The following is an 18,340-nucleotide window of genomic DNA, read 5'->3' as shown; positions in this document are numbered from 1 at the left end:
GGTCCGCGCTCGGTGACGTCAGCGCCCGGGGGCGCGGCGGGGAACCCGGAAGTGGAGCGCGAAGGGCGGCGGGGACGGGCTGAGGCCGCCGCCCTCGAGCCGCTGGCCTGGAAATGGTGAGGGGAGTGGGCGCGGCGCTGAGTCGGTGGCCTGAGGGCAGGCGAAGCCTGTCAGGGTGCTGCCCAGAGACCGGGTTTTTGAGGAGCTCTGTCGGAATAAAGAGACGAGGGAGGCGGGAGGCTCCCGGCAACGCTGACAGAGACCAGGCGAATACCGGCGGCATCTAGATCTCGGGCTGTTGCTCGAGTCCTGGTACATCTCACTAGGAAGGTCGTATTTCAACTCCCAGCTTTCCATTGTGACCACTTACGATAGTAAAAAGGAAAGACGATAAAATTTTTCATATTAGATGTTTCAGGCATCTTCCGAAATACATGCGGCCCGTGTTGCATTGGCCTACAGTAAAACACTGACTGCCGCAAGCAGTCCCAACACTTTTGTTCTTGCATAGCAAGAAGTGCCTTGAGTTTGATTTCAAGGATACAGTGTCTTCCTCCCTTGAAAAGCTCTCCAGATTTGGTCAGATGACTGCTGACAACCTGCATCATGGCAAATGCTCTCATGGTTCTGCCCACGCAGGATGGTTGTGAGGTGCTCCTGTCCCAAGGACATCTGAAAAATGCCACACAACCATGTGTGCAGCTGAAATGTTTCATCCCGTCTCATATCCCAGTCATGACTGATGGCGAAATTTAGCAAACTAGAGCCATGGACAGGTCTATGTGGAAGAAACATTTTTCATCAAGGTCTCTCCCAGCTGCTCTCTAATGACCCAGTGCAGTAACCTTGTATTTCTTCTCTCAATGGAACAGTTTGGGTAGGAAGGAACCTTTAAAGGCCATCTAGTCCTAGCCCCCCTGCAATGCACAGAGACATCTTCAAACTGAGGAGGTTGCTCAGAGCCCTGGCCAGCCTGACCTTGGATGTATCCCAAGCATGGGACATCTACAACCTCTCTGGGCAACACATTGCAGTGTTTTCTGCAATACCTAAGGAAGGAACAAGTGAAATAATTTTCTTCTTCAGTGCAGAAGATATTACAATGTCTTGGAGAACTAGTCTGTTTACATTTTTTGGAAGTTATGTTTGAGCCTCGCATATTGAGACTATTTTCCCTGTATTTCCCTTGTTAGAAAAAACTGGTGCTTAGATGTGGGTCTTTCAGTGAGACATTAGGGATACCATATTGATGTAAGCAATCCTGTCCTCTCATTTGGAGTTCATTCCGTCTCTCTTTTCAAGTACTGCTAAATTGGAAAGTTAACCAGGTTAGTACTGACTCACGTTAAAAGCAGTCAGTGTTTTTTATTGGGGTCTTAATCTGGTTCACTATCATTCTCCATCTCTTGCAGTACCCCCCCAAAAAAAGTCCCACATCCCAAACAATAACAAAAAAACCAGTAGAATATAGGAGTATAGATCAAGTTTCAGGGACAGTTTATGTAAATAGTAGAGCTAAAAATGTGCTGTGTCTCTGATCTTGATACAACCTTTTGTAATTACAGATCAGGGAAGGATTTAAGGAGGGCAGCTTTATCAAATCAAGTCATGAGGATGTTGTGGGTTTGGAGATGCTTGACCTACGAAGATCTGACCACAGATCTGAAGCTCTTCATGTTACAAAGAGGTAGCAGTTTGAAAGGGCAGGTTTCCAAGACTCATTGTGGGACTGACCCCAAAACTCCAAATATCAGAGTAAGGAGGAACCAGAGGTAGTGTGCAATTAATAGCCTTTTGCTGGAAGCTGGACTTTTATCTTCTGTTCGCATGTAGAACTGTGGAGTTATGGTATCTCACAGACTTCTGTGAGCTACAATAATACCAGTAACAGGCTAATACTAGCAAAAATATTGATCTGCATGGCTGTTGAAGGCCAGGTTGGACAGGGCTTTGAGCAGCCTGGCCTAGTGCAAGGTTCCCTGCCCATGGCAGAGGGGTTGAAACAAAATCATCTTTAAGGTCCCTTCCAGCCCAACCCTTGTTACGAGTCTCTGATTCTATGAATGTCTGGTAAGGTTCTTGAGCTCACTTTTTAGCAATATGAAGTCCAACCTATGACCTAACACCACCCTGTCAACTAAACTAAGGCACTGAGTGCCACATCCAGTCTTTTCTTAAACCCTTCCAGGGATGGTGACTCCACCACCTCCCTAGCCAGACCATTCCAATGCCCCATCACTCTTACTGTGAAGAAATTCTTCCTAATGTCCAGCCTAAACCCGCCCTGGGTGCAGCTTAAGACTGTGTCCTCTTGTCTTGTTGCTGTTGCCTGAGAGAAGAGACCAATCCCCACCTTGCTACGTCCTCCTTTCAGGCAGTTGTGGAGAGGGATAAGGTCTCCCCTGAGCCTCCTTTTCTTCAGGCTAAACAGCCCCAGCTCCCTCAGGTGCTCTTCATAGGACTTGTGCTCCAGACCCTTCACCAGCTTTGTTGCTCTTCTCTGGACACACTCCAGCACCTCAACATCCTTCCTAAATTGAGGGGCCCAGAACTGGGCACAGCATTCAAGGTATGGCCTCACCAGTGCCGACTACTGGGTAAGATTGACTTCCTGGTCCTGCTGGCCACACTATTCCTGACACAGGCCAGGATGCCATTGGCCTTCTTGGCCACCTGGGCACACTGCTGGCTCTTGTTCAGTCTGCCACTGTCCCTTTCTGCCTGGCCACTGTCCCACCACTCTGTCCCCAGCCTGTAGCACTGCAGGAGGTTGTTGTGGCCAAAGTGTAGGACCCAGCACCTGGTCTTACTAAACCTCCTGTCATTGGATTTGGCCCATCAATCCAGCCTGTCCAGGTCCCTCCCAGAGCCCTTCTACCCTCCAGAAGATCAACACTTTCTCCCAGCTTGGTGTCATCTGCAAATTTGGTGATGGTGGACTCAATCCCCTCATCCAGATCATCAATGAAGATACTAAACCAGACAGGACCCAACACTGATCCCTGAGGAACGCCACCAGTGACTGGCTGCCAACTGGATATACCACCACGCTCTGGGCCCAGTCATCCAGACAGCTCTTAACCCACAGAAGAATGCACCTGTCAGTTGTGCATCCAAGATTATTAAAACTGCTTTCCTTTCATTTCAGTTCACAATTTAAGCAAAAACATAATTTACTTATGTGGACTAAGTGAAGGTAAATTTGAAACACTCAGATGCAGTAGAAGTTAGTTTCATAAAATATCCTCAAAAACTCAGACTTTACCCATGTCTGGTAAACAGAGCTGCATTTCAAAAACTGTAGAGAAAAGAACGTGGTTTATGAAACAACAGTCCCTACAAAATGCATAAGTGGCCATATAATTAAAACAGTCTTGGACTGCATTTAATTAATGACTGTCAATGTGTCTAGTCTGTAGAAGGCTACAGACCTAGTTAAAAGTGATGAGTGGATTCAATTTGTTACATTGTCCTTCATGGACATAGATGGCCTCTGAGACTGTAAAGGAAATGTAGGGAATATGACAAGCCTAAAACTGCATAACGCATGCTTTTTGTATTAATTCTTTCCAAATAAGCTGGATTGAACCAACTCATATTCAGTTGTCATGACTCACCTTAGAATGACCAGTTACTCCATACTAAGCAGATATGCATAGAAACTGTGGTGGCGTGGTTTTGGCTGGGATAGAGTTGATTTTCATCTTAGCTGGTGTGTGCTATGTTTTGCTTGTAGAATGCGAATAATGTGGATGACACACTGGTGTTTCAGTTATTGCTCAGTAGTGCTTATACTACATCCAGGACTTTGCAGTTTCTCATGCTCTGCCAGCAAGGAAGTGCACAAGAAGTCATGAGGAGGCATGGCCAGGACATAATTTTCTAGTATGAACTAGACATCCCTCATTTGTTTGCCTGGACTTGTTCCCTAAAGGAGTCCTTTCTGTCACCCTGCCTTTGTTTTTACCCCCCCCCGTTACAGCGGGGATTACTGTAACAAGCATATATCAAACCAGGAGTCCCGTGGAAAGGAAATATATGTGGACAGATTCTTGGTAGATGTTTCAGAGATGTTTATTTCTCCAGCCGCATGGCCGGGGCTCTCCTCAGGAACTCCTCAATCACAGGACCCGAGGATCCTTGCCACACTGGGGAACACCAACCAATGGGGAATGAGGCTGACCAGGGGCAGGGAAACCCCGTGTCTCCCCCCCAGGGCCCCTCTCCCAGGGCTCCATGGCGGGGGGGACACCTCAACACCCCTCCTCCCCCAAATATAAGTAGTAAAATGAAGGCCAGAGACCTTGCTCCTTTCCCGTGAAACAATTAGGAAACTGAATTTGAAAAAGAGGGTGTTTCAAAGAGAAACTTGTCAACTACCAGTCATATGAACTAATGGCAACACTGCACTGAAAACAGCACAGAGGGCTAAAAAAATCAGACACAGAAACAAGACTCAGATTTTCAAGAATGCCACTAAAGCAATAGTATTGTGGAAGGAAGGGTCCTGGGATGCACTGGGCATGTGAGATAAGCAAGCCAGCCAACGGATGAGGTCAAAGTCACCAACTGACCTGGGCAAGTGGCTCTGCCAGTGTCTGTCTGCATCACAGAAATGAGGAAAGCTGTTCTGAGAGCTGCAGTCTGTGTGACAGAGCATGCAGTTTGCAGTGCTGTCAGTACGAAAATACTCTTTAATTTAGAGGAAAAATTGTAAGTCAAACCATATCAAAAATGGGAGAAGTTACTTTAAGACTTCATCATATCTAAAGAGAAGCACACCAAGGGGGTCAAGTATTTGTCGATGACAAGTGATCATGGTCTGAAGGCAGTTTTTACAGTAGCAAATACTGCTGTAACAAGGATTATTTCCAATGGCTGAAAAAACATCATCAACTCAAAAAACTGAACAGAAAAGATGAATGAAAATATTGTAAATGAAACAATTTCGAACCCCAAAATGCCAGCTTCTGAAGTTTAATACTGTAGCTTAGTGAAAACAGGGAAGAAGCTCTTAAGGTTATAAATACATGCAGGATAAATAGAAAAACATGGAATTTGGTAATGGATACCAAGAAAACAAGGAATTATTTCAAACTCAGTGAGATAACAATCAAAGCAGGTAACGGAAAAAGCTGCAATAGGCATTTTTTAATTCACGTTCTGCAATGCACTTTATGATGTGTTCTTTGTTGTGGTAGATCTTATTTGTGTTGCGTGACGGTCGGCGATGGAAGAGATGGGGCAGATTGCTTGGATGCAAGAAGCCGATTTTATTGATACAGAGCTGAGTATTTATACCTTTTCAGCAGTAACTAAAAATAGATTCTTATATAAGCAGCAATCACTATAACAACCATATCTATGTTTCTTAATAACATTGCAAAACCACAAGCTAGCACTAACCGGCACAGGTTCATACCAAGCATGCCCTTCCCTTGTACTAGCTATTTCCTGGTAGGCCCTACTGCCTGCCATGGTTTGTGGCCTAGCAGCGTTAGCGCATCCACTTCTGACATGAGTTTAGCAGTGCTCTCACTTCTGCTTTCTAGCTGTGTCTCCACATCTCCCCCTTTTTCTTTGTTGACTTATCAATCAGTCTGTGAACACATTGCAAAACACATGGCAGACAAATCATCATAAGCAGCAGCATGGCTAAAATATAAATTCCTGCTTTATCTAAATGCTTAAGCCAGCCAGTAAGTCACCATCCTCCAAGTATGTTTCCAAGCCATTTGTTATCGCTTAAAACTCTCAATTTAGTGACACCATCTCGAAGGGCTTGTATGTTAGCATGAATAGACAAAGAGTGATCAGACAAGTTCATGCAGCATAAGCCTTCAAATTTGTCACAACTGTGCCCATGTGCCAAAAGGAAAAAGTCAATTGCAGCTCTATTCTGCAGTGTAGCATGTCTCACGCTATCAACATCTGTTAATAAGCCTGTTAAAGCAGAGCTAGTAGCATTAGTTTGTTTTGCAAGCCAGCAGCCAAGGTTATTCAGGGTTTTTAGTGCATATGCCGTTCCAATAGATGGAATAATAGATGCAAACACTCGGGCTCCTAGGTTCCAAGATTGAACATTATCATCACAATCCTGGCTATATGTGTGTGTGCTGCATTTTGCTCACACCAGCTTGTGCAAAGATGGTAAGTTTCCCCGAAAAGAGTGAAACATGCTTAGTTGCCCAAAAGTACAAGGACCTCCTATGGCCTTACCCGGTATTCCCTTCCAAGCTCTGGTTCCACATATCAAAAATATGTTGTCTAACAATCCCATAGCAGTGCTTCCAGGAGCGATTGGTTGGGGCAAAGTATGGTTACACCAGGCAGAAGCATTGGCGTAAATTCCTGTTCCTGAAACATCTAGCCCGAATTTTCTATGGGGACTGTTATATTTCTGAAATTTCTATTGGGACTGTATAATTTAGATAAAAACACAAAAGGCTGTGTGGACCCAAAAATATCCAATTCTTGAGGTTGCATAAGAAGAGGGAGAACATTAAGAAACTTATCTACTCCTAAACCCTTATCGTTGGAAAAATACCATCTGGCTGATTCACCAGCCTTTTCACGCCAACTTTCCTGGCACCACCAGGTCGGCTCAATTCGACCCACAGCAGTACACTCTCTTCGAACTGTTAAATTGAATAAAGTATCCCATTCACTTTTCACTAAGGGCATAGCCACCAAACAGGTTTGGAAAGGGTTACCAGGGGAGGTCATGGACAGGCACAGCTTAGACTCCTTTAAAACTTCAGCTAGCATAAGCCAAACATTGTGTTCTGGGAGGGGTGGCATTGTGACCACCTCTCCTTCATTGAAAGGGAGTCCTACTAAGACGACCAGCCTGAAAAGGCACATCTGGCTCCCAAAAATACCATTGTGGAAGCCAGCCATATTCATGACCACACATAAATTTTAAAATGATACAGTTACCATAAGAATAGCACAAAGGATCACACTGTGGACAGTTGCCATGGTGGTGATGCAATATGCAATACCACCGCTTCTAACACTTTCGACACTGACACAAAACCCACACCTGATGGGAATAATTTGTGCAAATAAAACAAGGAATAGGGTTATTCTCAAGTCCAAGTCTCTCCTCAAACTGTTTCCAATACCGCTCACAGATCTGCAGTTACAGCTTCTACTTCTGTTGGAGTGGGTCATCCCCGGAAATCAAATAGTGGTGTAAAGTCAATAAGTCCTCTGGAATCAAGTAGAAACTGGTTGAGCTGGTGGTTGGGAAGAGGTGTCCTCTGTGATCTCTGGAACCAAGGCAGAGACTGAAATGGCTGAGGTCTCCACTGATAGTGGGCCAGGGTGGTCATGATCCTCAAGATCCTCAGGAGAAGTTTTCAAGGATTCTCTGAAGGGTCTCACATTCTTAGCTGGGATCTACCTCGGGCCATTCTCTGTAGAAACACAGGCAAAACCCCTTCCCCATGTGATGAGGGGATAAGGTCCCAGGATCTTACCTGTTTCTGGGTCATTAACAAGGACTGGGGCCTTCTGTTTAACTTCTAACTGTTGGTTATTCCCGAAGTGCCTTACAATCGGAGGGTTGGGGTCCATCAGGGAAGAATTTAAAAAATTAAAAACATACAATGCCTTCTGTAATTGCTCAGCTGGGGTAGCATTCCCCATTCCCCCTTTCTGTTGTAATAAAAGACACTTTAGTGAACAGTGGGCTCGCTCAGTGATAGCTTGGCCTGTGGAGGAATGAGGAATCCCTGTTTTGTGTGTCACTCCCCAGAGGGCAAGAAAATTTGCAACTCTGGGAAATATATGCTGGCCCATTATCAGTTTTAATCTGTGAAGGAATTCCCAAGACTGCAAAGGCACTCGCAAAATGACGGCAAACATCTTTTGCCGATTCTCCTGTATGACAGGATGCAAACAAGGCACCTGAAAAGGTGTCTACTGAGGAATGTATATACTTAAGTCTGCCAAATTTGGGAAAGTGAGTAACATCTGTTTGCCAAATTTCAAGGCTCGGGAGTCCTCTAGGGTTAACATCTCCAGCTAGAGAAGGAAAGGAGTGTCTTTGACAGTCTGGGCACACAGCCACAATGTTAGAGGCTTGGCAAGAAGGCAAAGCAAAAGTTCTCGCAAGTGCAGCAGCATTCTGATGAAAAAATGGGTGGCTGATTTTTGCCTGGGAAAAGCGATCAGGTAATGCTTGCCCAGGTAGTATAAGCAAATCCACCTGGCAATTTCCTTCTGCAATAAAACTAGGCAAGGTAGTGTGAGATCTAACATGCATTACAAAATAGGACTCTTGTCTATTATCTAAAAGGAAAACAAGTTGTTGCAGCCAATAAAAAAAGCCTGCGTTGGGCACATCTTTCAACACAGCAGCTTCAGCTCTTTCCACAAGTCCTGCAACATAAGCAGAATCAGTTACTAGGTTAAAAAGAATAGGCCAGCATTCAAAGGCTCATACAATGGCTGCTAATTCAGCAATTTGAGGGGATCCTGAAAGAGTGGTGACATCTGAGTCCCATCGGTTGGGATTTGAGTCTCACCACAGCATCATAGACTTGTGGGAGTGACCAGATCCATCTGTAAAAGCAGTTAACACTTGCAAGGGGACTTCACTTCTCTTGGGTCATGTAAAAAGATTAAAACCTGCTGCCATGAGTTTGTGTTTTGGGAGATGTGTAGAAAGTTGTCCAGAGAAATCGGTGAGAGCCATCTGAAGCACTTCAGACTGTTGAAGTAGCCACTGTAAATAATCAGCAGTCATAGGCAAGCAAATCAAACAGAAGTCTACACCTGCAAGTGTGACAAGTCTCTGTCTAGCTTTTACAATGAGCAAAGCAAGCATTTCACATTGGGTACTGACAGTTTTGGACATGTGGTGTGGCAGAAAAGTCCATTCAATAATTAATAGAGGGTCTGGCAAATTAGGGTCCCACTGAAAAATTAAAGCATGGGGCTGCTTGGCCAGATTTAAAATTATTAAAGAAGAGGCAACTCAGGAGCCCATCGGGCCACTTGCCAGTTTGAAATAGCATCAGCTTCCTTTTGCAATGCTTGGCGAGCTTCCAGTGTAACCTGCCGAGGTGATAATAAATCTGGTTCCCCTTTTAATAGAGCAAACAAAGGGCTCAAGTCTGCATTTGAGATTCCTAACAGGGGACAAACCCAATTAATTGTCCCCAAAAGTTTCTGAGCATCATGCAAAGTTCAAATGTTGGTTTGAATTTGTAAAGGTTGAGGAGAAATACTTTAGGTCCTAATTTGCCAGCCCAAGTATTTCCAAGGGGGTTGACGCTGAGTTTTTCAGGAGCAACACAAAGTCCTGCTTGGTTTACAGCATCGTTGACAAGGGCTAAGGCTTTCTCCATACCTTCTTGTTTTCCTGCAGCAATTAGAATGTCATCCTTATAAAAGATCGTCAGGCATGTCAAGGCGAATGGGACTGAGGATTTTTGCAACAAACTACTGGCAAATAGTGGGGCTATTTTTCATGCCTTGGGGCAGGACAACCCAGTGATACCTTTGCAAGGGTGCCTGCATATTGGTGCTCAGGACAGAAAAGACAAATTTTGGTGCGTCCTCAGGATGCTAGGGAATATCAAGAAAGCAATCCTTTAAATCAATGACTGTCAAATGCCAGTCTCGAGGGATCATGGTAGGAGATGGGAGGCCAGGCTGGAGGGCTCCCATGTCCTCCATAACAGCATTAATTTTACGAAGGTCATGGAGTAAGCACCACTTGCTAGTTTGTTTTTTAATGACAAACACGGGTAAATTCCAAGGACTGGTGGAGGGGACAATGTGCCCCTTTTGAAGATGTTCCTCGACCAATTCAGTGAGTGCACACAGTTTAGGTAACGGTAGGGACCATTAGTCCACCCAAATAGGGGTATCAGTTTTCCAGGTTAATTTCAGGGCGTCGTGTGCTTCAATGGCCCCATTAAAAATCCGACTGAATTTTGAAACCCCACTGAGAGAGTACATCTTGTCCCCATAACACTATGGCCACAGGTAAAACAAATGGTCTTACACTGGCTGTGTGGTTTCTGGTCCTCTCACTTGAATCAGATGGTGACTTTGATAACTGTGACTGCTTCCTCCTATCCCGGTGAGGGCCATGGGCACCTCCATGAGGGCCCAGTTAGGGGGCCACTTATCTTGAGAAATGATGGTAACGTCAGCTCCGGTATCTAAAATACCGGTGAGCGTTATTTGTTGTCCCCATAATGAGAGGGTGCACTGACAGGTAGGATGCTTACCTGAAATTGTTTCTGCCCGTAGTATTTGTGGAGTCCCTATAGAACCAAATCCTCCCACCTTGGTGCTATATTTTTCTAAAGAAAATGATGAATCATGTGGAAGAGGGATTAATTTAGCTATGCAGGTCCTTCGCGGGATAAAACACGGTGGATTAGGGGTCCAAACCAGGATCTTAAGTTTGCCATTAGAATCTAAGTCCATGACCACAGGGAGAACAGAAAGTCCTGGAAGGCTAGTTGAGGACCTTCCTAAAAGTAGGGCACTTTTTTGGGGCTCTACTGGTCCAAAAATTCCTGTAGGGAGTAAATGAATGGAAGAATCATTTAACGTTACTGTGGCTGAGGTGTACAAGTCCAATCCGGCACCACCTGCAGTTGCTGGGTGAAGACTTGAGGGAAGCTTCTGTTGGGCATCTGCGGGGCTGACATCTGCAGAGGCGGCTGAGGCATCTGTCAGAGCGCGGCACTGATGTCCCGCGCCCTGGTTCCAGTTTCCCTGGTATCCTTGGAGCAGGCAACCTTTGGAATCATACTTGGATCGACATTGGTTAGCAGAATGTGGGCCTCTGCGGCACTGTGAGCACACAGGAGTGGTTTTGGGTTTATCCCTTTGCAGAGCAGAGCAGAGCAGTCCCTTCTTAAGTGACCGGGTTTGCCACAGCCGAAACAGACTCCTGAAGTTGCAGGGGGCCCTCTCACAGCTGCAAAGGCTGCAGCCATGGCTGCATATTGATGTTCTAGGGTGCCAACACAGATGCACGCTTCAACCATTTCAACTAGAGTTCGATTTTGGTTAGGCAGGGACTTAAAGGAGTTTTTTACAGTCTGCATTGGCATTCTCAACAGCAAGCTTCAAAAGCAAAATTTCATGAGCTTCTGCATTATCAATTTGGCGTTTGAGCACCTGCTTAAGGCGGTTGACAAACTGCATATAGGATTCTTGGGGCCCCTGGACAATAGTAGTGAATGATTTCTGAGGCGTTTTTGCATCAGGGACCTTCAGGAAAGCTTAGTGAGCCACGTTTTGGATTCCCTCAAGAGCTTCCTTGGGAATATCTCAGGCTTGGACAGCGGGATTGGTATGTGGTCCCATTCCCATAAGCTGTCTAATCACGAGGCCCACCACGGTCTGATGAGCATGACCCACATAAGATAAAAGCAGATCCTGTAGACCTTTTTTCCACTCCTTGTCCCATAAAGCGTTTTGAGTGGGGGATAGCTGTGCCAGTGTTTTTAAATCATATGATGTCATGATATGAGCTGCAAACACAGAAGCTAGCAGGATCAGAAATATACAGTGAACTGATACCATGCTCTGTGGCTGCTCGCCGAAGCTCTTTAAGCTCTGGGAAAGATAGCTGTTCCCAATGGGCATTTTGGTTTCTTGGTTCCGTATACAAGACCAATGCGACAATCTTGTCTGCAAAGTCTAGATCCCCTTCCTTTAATGCTTGTTGTTTCAAGCAGACCCAGGTATCGTGAGGGTCGGGAGGAAATAAATCTGGCTCTTTTTCAGGATCGATGGGTCTGGGGTCAAAAGGATCCTCTCCTTCATCCTCGCTGCTGTCAGCTGGATCATAGCCAGCAGTAAATGCTTTTATAGATTGTGAGGAGCCCCTCTCCCTTTTCATTGCAATGGGGGCTGGAGCCTTTAGTGAAAGAGGCACAATCTCTTCAAATTGTAAAGAGTTCTGAGGCTCCGCTTCTGCGGGGGGGGGGGGGGGGGGGGGGGGCAAGGGGCATCCTCTTTATCTTTAGCAAGAGATTTTTCTTGAGCTGTCAAAGCTTCAAAGATTACTTTCCAGGAGGGAATCATCTCTGCAGCAGCTTTATCACTGTCAGCTACAGCATTCCAAAGCTCCAGTCCTACTCTATCCCACAGATCTGCTGCAAAAACTGTGGACTGAGTTACTCCTTGCAGTTTGGAAGCAACCCATTGGAGTATAATTTTTAAATCGTGTGCAGGCAAAGATTTGCCTTGCTTGTCAAGCAGCTTTGACATAAGCTCAAACATGTCTCTTTCTGGGGTGGTCATCCCCTGACCCTGGCCCTTAGTTCCCTGCAGCGACTCACCTCTTTTTCAGAGGATCAGTTGCCAGCTGGCGTGGTTCCCGCTTCTTTCTGCGGCTTAACCACAGTTCCGAAGGCTCATGCTTCTCCTGCTGCTTAACCTTTGGCGAAATTACTGAAGTTCTGCAGGGCATTGCTGTCACTTAAGAGTAGTCCCAGTCCTCGCAAGGGGGCACCAGTTGTTGCGTGACGGTCGGCGATGGAAGAGATGGGGCAGATTGCTTGGATGCAAGAAGCCGATTTTATTGATACAGAGCTGAGTATTTATACCTTTTCAGCAGTAACTAAAAATAGATTCTTATATAAGCAGCAATCACTATAACAACCATATCTATGTTTCTTAATAACATTGCAAAACCACAAGCTAGCACTAACCGGCACAGGTTCATACCAAGCATGCCCTTCCCTTGTACTGGCTATTTCCTGGTAGGCCCTACTGCCTGCCATGGTTTGTGGCCTAGCAGCGTTAGCGCATCCACTTCTGACATGAGTTTAGCAGTGCTCTCACTTCTGCTTTCTAGCTGTGTCTCCACAATTTGTTTCAATTGATTTTATTTATATTTTTTGTATTTTTAAAAACTGCCTGAAGAACTTCAAGAAATTTGGAATGACAGAATACTCTTTTTTTTTTTCTTCTTTTTTTTCTTATTCCACCTGCTCTCAATTAAAACTTCATCTACTCCAGATAACACAGTAAAGATGGGCAGGACTTTAGAAGCAGCTGATAGATGATTATAGCAAGCAGGATGTCTGGTTTGAATAGCTATCCTGCAATGCAACTTTCATAAGCAGTTGTTAGGGCCCCCTGTAGTGCTCAGCACTTGTAGAACAACACGGCCCTTTCTTCAGAAGTACCAACGTTTCTGTTTTCAGTATCTGGCACTATCAGTTACTAACACTGTTAGTTCTCAGTCAGAGTACTGCTGGTTAAGGGCATGCCAAACCTGGCAAACAGTTCACAGCAGGGCTATCTGAATATACTGAGACTGATCACTTTTCGTTTATATGGGTTGGGTTCACATTTGCAATAAATGTGGTCCGTTTATTCCACTTGACCTTTGCTCTGCATCCTGAAATTGAAGGATGTGATCCAGTTTAGGAATTTTCTTTGACAAAAGGGTTCAAAGGGTGGGTATCAGACTAGATATAGATATACTACATCAGACTAGAAGAATCATTGAATACTGCATCATCATTTTGCTGTGTCCTATGGACCCTCCCATGTCACCTACTTTATGAATATCACAAGATACTATAATGCTGAGCGATGTGTTTGCATAGTAAAGGTCTCCCTATTGAGCAACTTAATGCCAGCTCTTGTCAAACCCCAATATGGAAAACAAATCAGGTTTTTTTAGTCTTAAATTTGTTTGTTTGTTTGTTTTGGTTAATGACAGTTCCTATTTGCAGAGATTAAAAAAAAAAAGTCTTGTCAAAGTTCCTTCTGAGGCAAAACTCAAAAGAAAAGAGAGTGGGAGAAAAAATAATTCTCTTTAGAATTGCCTTTGCAGTTTCTTTGCATTTGCTCTTTTGGCTTGGCATCAATGGAACAGGCTTTTTGTGTACAATTTATAGTGCATAAATACAGAGAATGCATTTCATGAAAAACAAAAATATGTTAGTTTTCCTGACAAAGATGATGTTTTACCTTTTCCAAAACACTTTTCACAATAGTTGAACTAGAAACTTTAGGAAAAAAGTGAAATACTGAAAACTCATTAAAAAACAACACTGTTGTTGAGTGCTCTGCAGGGCTAGAAAACCTCTCTTTGGCTTTAAAGTTTTCTTTAAATTCTTATTCAGCTTTTTGTTTACACTCTGAATCTGTTTCTTATGTCCTATTCCTGGATAATTTATTTTGGTTCCTGCTATTGTGCCAGAAGTATGATATATAAATATTCTTAAATTCATCTTCAGCAGTTTTTGCTGAAAGTTGAACATACATAAATCTGTTGTGACATTCACTCTTATGCTTCATTATATGTTCTCAAGAGTTTTTACAGTCTTTAATGTCTTTGTTTTTCACTTACTGCTTTTGCATTTGTTGTAAAGATTAAATATATATGATACATATTTCAAGTTACCACTCATAATTCTTTGGTCCTGTATATAGTTGTTAAAAAATGCCAGACTGATATGAAGAGTTTTGGTGGAATGAAACAAAAATTGAAAGCAACACTCATGACAGAACTTTATGGTCTGTGTTCTACTATTTACTCTGTAGATATATGGGTTTATGATGCAAACCTTGCAAAGTTATTTCATTGCTCTTATATGTGCAAACAATTTAATTGTACTTTGAATTTTGAAATATTTGATCTCAATATAACATTACATGATTTATTTTTGTAAGAATCTACTCAGCATACCTATAATTTTTCCATTCTAAACTATCAATCCCTCAACTCCACAAATGATTTTTGAATAAATTATGCATTTTAGAGCAGATGATTGCTTCAGGATATTATATAACTTTAAAAAAAAACTGTACAACTGCCAGCTAAACATTTGTGTACACAGAAAATGGAAAAGCAAATACCTGTGCCTTTTCTGTTATGTAGTTAAAGGGTAGCTTTTGATGGAGGTGCACCTGAGAGTGGAGTTATTTGTGTGCTGATACCAAAGTCTGGTGGAGGTACAGTCACTAATTTTACAGTCCCTGCATAGCTCTTGGATATAAAGAATGGACTGCCATGTTCTGGTTAAAGGAGGCCAGATGACTAACATTACACATTTGCATTGCATTAATGTAACAACCTCTCTCAGTTTCTTCATTCATAAAATGGAAGGGCTTGTGTGAAATTTGGGAGCCTTAACTGAAATTTATTGTTGTTTGAAGATACCTAATCCATTTGCCTCTGAAAAAAAGTCTTCATAGCATTTGTTCAGCCATCAAGTTCCTGAAGGTAATCCATACCTGCAGGTAGGATTCCTGCCAACGGAATTTCATTCCCAAAGCCACATCTGGCTTACCACAGAAAGTTACCTGTTTGCTAGTCGTGCCAGAACAAAAACCACCTGCCATTTCAACCTCTTATTTCCCCAATGTTTGTCCATTATCTTGAGGAAAAGCATAATCTTAATCTACATAATAAAATCCATTTAAGACATGTGAATTAGGTAGAATATGTATATATTTACATATACGTAAAGTGTCCTATATATTAGCAAACAACTCCTTAAAGACGAAATTTCTGGATTTTACAGAGAGGTGAAAATCCAACTGAAAACAACTACTGCATTTCTTGAATGGTAACGTTGCAGGTGCTTGGTTTGAATTTTACATTTATTGAATTCTTGGTTCTCTAAGACCCTGTATTAGGTTCGAGAAAGCATAGGCTTTACTGATTAGTATTCAGATATTTGTAGGTTGGGAAAACAGATGTGGTATGGATTTCCAAGTATAACTTTAAAATTCAGAGAAATTAAAGAAAATAAAACCTGGGGCAAAATACATTAGTTTAAGTAAAAAATATAACTCACTAGCAGCACAGGAATATAACTCCCACTATCCCAGGTAACAAAGGTAGCTTAGAACAATCCAAGAACCTAGGTATTATAGAATTCATGTGGAACATTAGGAGCAGAAGTGTTCAAACCCTAAACCTGAAATTATTATCCGTATAGGACCTACACAGCTTTAGGTCTGTATGACAGTCAAGAATACTAAGTACTTACTCATGTATAACTGAGTGGCAGCTGTACTCACATTGTAAATTACAGCAAATATTAATAAAACAGTAAGTTCTCAAGGATGCCAGAAAGGCAGTATTGAGGTGGAAAAAAACCAGAATCAAGATGACCTATGAAGAACTATGTGACCCTATTTCGTTATGGAAACCAAATATTCAAAAGTTGACTTTTACATCAAGAACACAGATTATGGAACAAAATGATAAAATTGTTGGATATTAGGCAATCACAAATTTACCAAAGTTGCTTGTATAATCATATTCTATCCTCTAGTGAATTAATCTGGGGACAGATTAATTAACATTAACAGGCACTATTAAGAACACTCACGGATGCCTTACTAATCATTCATCAGTTGCTTTCTAATGACTGAGTGCTTGTTTTACAAAAGTAATTTTTATCAATATGTATATTTACTGGAAGAGCTGAAAAGATACTATTTTCTAAAAGGTTGTCCCAAAATGAATTTATGTGCTGTTGTAGCAAACCTCCATCATCAGTCAAGTTTGAAACCTGTGTTCGGCATGGCAGCCTTGGCATTCTGTTTGACATAGTAACTGGAAAGGATCGAACCTGTTGAATATGATCACGGTTATGTAGTTCTTTGCCTTTTTTCCAGATAGAGTATGGGCAGGGCAGGGCAGTGTAGACACTGAAGATATTGTCAGTTGGAGCTTGGGTCAGTTTACTGCAGAAACTCCGTAATTGTGATGGAGGCACCAGCCCTGGAGGGATTAAAAAGATGTGCAGGTGTGTCTTTGCAGTGCTGGGTTAATGGTTAGACTTGATGCTTGTAAAGGGAAAGACAGAATTGTCTTACTGCTACCCAGCGGGTTACTGCTGAATTAATGCATCAGGGAGAAAACATAGTGAATGGTTTTTTCTGTTCCTCTTTTTCTTTTCTTTTTTTCTTTTTTTTTTTTCCCCTGTTTGACTGTTTACAAATTACTCCAGAACAAAGTGTGTGAATTTAAAAGATACTAGCCCGTTTGGAAGAGCTCCATGTATGGACATTCACATGTAAGAGTAAGTGAGGGAGTTTATTCTGGATTAGATTATTTCACTTGCAAAATGTATCCTGTTCCAAATAAGAGGTCCCCAGAAGAGGAGCTTTTGCACAAAAGATATTTCAGTCAGTTTTACCACATAGGCAGAAAATGTATAATGAGCTATTTTAACACAAACACACTTTTTTTTTCAGTAGGAGATATTATATTGTATCTTCTCAGAGATGACTGCAACCTACTAACAGCGGAAGTTGTCATGGATATAAAGGTCTTCATCTAGTAGTGAAATTTGTATCAGCCACGATTTCCATGACTTCTTGTCAGCTTAGGGATAGTTGGCTATTAAATTTAGAGATGCAGTCTTAATTCAGAAGAGCACTTTACTCATTAATATTTGGTAATTGCCAGTTCTTCCTGAGACACTTGTTACAGAATCACTTTCTTCAGGAAAAGAAAAAAGTGTTTGGATTTATTTTCGCTTCTTTGCATGAGTCCTTAATTTTTAGAGTGTTGTCAGCACTGTATCATTGTTTCACTTGCTGCAATAATTGCTAACAGTCTATGCTCAAATGATGCTGCTAAAGAGGAATAATCTGGTTCCTTCATCATTTTACTGACCAGTATTACAAGGCCTTTAGCCCAGCCTTGCATGCTTTTCTTGTACTGCCTTCCTGGCAATGTCAGTTAGTTTAGTCTGCATTTCAAGTGCTGGAGTCCAAAGGTAGAGGATAAAGTAAGCTCACCTTTACTCATTACACTTAGAATAAGTTTTAGAGATTCTGCTTCCATTCATAACATGCCATGTGGAAAATTACTACAGAAAAGTGGCTTTGTTCCAACAAGAACCTCCTCAAGATCTATATACTCACATAGAAATCTCCCTGTTGCCATCAGGTTACTCTCTCCTTTCATGTCTAATTGGGCAATGGATCTAATTCCTCTGTCTGTCAGCTGTTGCATTGGGAGTGAGTAGTGTTTGTCACTAGAAATGATTGCACATATTTTTAAGGAGCTCCATAAAATAGTATTATATCAGCATATAATTGATGTTTTACTGTACATAAGACTCACTAGTACTTTGTGAAGACCTCCCAGCTGAGAGGAAAATTCAATATTTCTATCAGAAGAAGCTAATTGGAAGAAGCCAGCCTCATGCCTACCATGCACTGCTGTGATGATGTAGAACTAGAGAACATCCATTTGCCATTGTGCACATTTCCTGAGCAAATAGCATAGATGCACATCAAATTCCCTCGCCTAAAATAAAGCATGACCTATGGGAGTCTGTCAGGACAGCAGTCACTAGAAAGCAGGGCCGTG

The sequence above is a fragment of the Aphelocoma coerulescens genome (assembly GCF_041296385.1).
Source record: "Aphelocoma coerulescens isolate FSJ_1873_10779 chromosome Z unlocalized genomic scaffold, UR_Acoe_1.0 ChrZ, whole genome shotgun sequence".
Lineage (NCBI taxonomy): Eukaryota > Metazoa > Chordata > Aves > Passeriformes > Corvidae > Aphelocoma > Aphelocoma coerulescens.
The sequence above is the reverse complement of the archived record's forward strand: the minus strand, read 5'-3'. Positions refer to the sequence as shown.